The sequence below is a fragment of the Gossypium arboreum genome, chromosome 13 (assembly GCF_025698485.1).
Source record: "Gossypium arboreum isolate Shixiya-1 chromosome 13, ASM2569848v2, whole genome shotgun sequence".
NCBI lineage: Eukaryota > Viridiplantae > Streptophyta > Magnoliopsida > Malvales > Malvaceae > Gossypium > Gossypium arboreum.
In genome coordinates this window covers 5,241,887-5,243,717 of record NC_069082.1, presented here as the reverse complement: position 1 = coordinate 5,243,717, position 1,831 = coordinate 5,241,887, and the positions used below count along the sequence as shown (strand labels likewise).

Sequence of the window (1,831 nt, the reverse complement as noted above, 5' to 3'; positions counted from 1 at the left end):
GTTCATACTCTACTAAACGAGACTCCATGAGAGCAATTCTTCATGATAGTGAAGCCGACATATGCTGAGTTTACGTTGGAGTTTTGCTCAACTTTTTTCTACAGTTAGTGCTATCGTTAGGGGATGACCCACAATATATATCATTCCGTCTTGGGGGTATCACTCGATATTTTAGTATTGCAGGATTTGGTGTCACTTTTGGCCTATATTTTGATGATTTCTTGGCCACGATCGAGTTTTCCACCCTTCCACAACACATCCATCATTCGACATCTCTCTGCTGGTTAGACATTTTTTAGGTTATCGTTCCATACAACCGGAGCCAGTCGAAGGCTCAGGCCTTGCTCTAGCCTTACGATATATTCACACCGTTTTAGCTTATACTTTGACTAGCCAGAAGAAGAGTACGAACGTCTTGGGTACTTTAGATGCATATTTCTTATGGAGCATGCAGGGGCAACACTCAACTGATCTAACCCACTTCATAGCCCAGTGTTGTTTAATTAGAGTGAATGATCACGTAGAGGACCCCTCTATATGGGCCCATATGTAACAAGTTTGGCTCGTTACTTCGGGATCCGTGAGACCCCCGAGTAAATTGGTACTCTTTCATTAATTGGGGACATGACACCACAGGAATTGAATATCATGAAACATATGAGCATGATCGCACTTCAGCTTAGGCCTTTCGGTGATTAGTATGTGTTGCTACGTCTAACTCAGCAGCACGGGGATAACGAGCATCTAGACGATGACCCTCCACCACCACCGCAAACCATTCCCACTCCTCCTCTAAGTTCCTCTACTGTTGCACCTGCGTAGTCAATTGCACTCGACGATATTTTTCAGCAGTTTGACTGTTTTGAGCAGCGAAAGACAGCAAGGATAGTTTGACTTGAGTAGTGACATTATGAGCATGTCGAGCAGCAGCCAGCATGGTTTGATGGCATAGAGGCATATCTGCAATGGATGTGACATCATTTCCATATTTCTCCACTCGATGCTGCGCCTCACGATTGGTAGTTGTTTTTATTTATGAGTCTTCTTTGTTTTATTTTATTTTTCTTCTAAATTTTATATTTTATTATTTTATCTGTTGTTTTCTTTTAATTTTACTATCTCTTTGTCTTATTTATTTTTATCTTATTTAGATTCGCTTATGATTCCGGTTTTCACTATTCTGGCGATCTCTTTGTCTTATTTATTTTTGTCTTATTTAGATTCGCTTATGATTCCGGTTTTCACTATTCTGGCGAACTCATCCAAATTCAGGGCAGTTTCAGTTCTCTCCCCGCCTTATGATATTGTACTTATTATGTGATTATAATTGTTTGTACATTGAGGGCAATGTGCATCTTAAGTGTGTGGAGGTTGTTTAAATGTTTATGCGATAAAATCTCTGAACTGTTTTTCGTGTTTGAGTAATTTTCTCATACCTAGCATTGAAGTAACATATTTTAATTTAAAGTTTGTATTGATTTTGTTTTGGAATAATTTGTGGATTTTTGTGAATTGTATGATTTATAATTTAAGACGCAAGAGAGTCAAGCATGATAAATTTTTTTTAGAAATTATTATTTTAGGTTGTCTCCCTAGATTGAAATATTATTTTGAAATTTTAAATTTGTAAGTTTAACATCAAACCATAATTTTTTGTGAGCTTTTTAGCCTATAAAGCGTATATTTGTTCGTACTCATTTTATTTTTGATTATGAGTATGTCAACTTGATTTGTTATTCTAGAACTTGCTTTGATTATACATGTCGAGACCACATTATTGATTTGATATATTGAGATGATAGAGACACTTAGGATTTAACCCACTTAAACT

General features: G+C 36.8%; 1 long non-coding RNA gene across 1 annotated transcript; it reads left to right on the top strand.

Moving 5' to 3' along the window:
* The first annotated feature begins 984 nt into the window (after positions 1–984).
* Positions 985–1,512, top strand: LOC128286426 (uncharacterized). The gene is made up of 2 exons (XR_008276984.1): positions 985–1,019; positions 1,221–1,512. It is a non-coding gene; the product is annotated as an uncharacterized LOC128286426 (long non-coding RNA).
* The last annotated feature ends 319 nt before the right edge of the window (positions 1,513–1,831 follow it).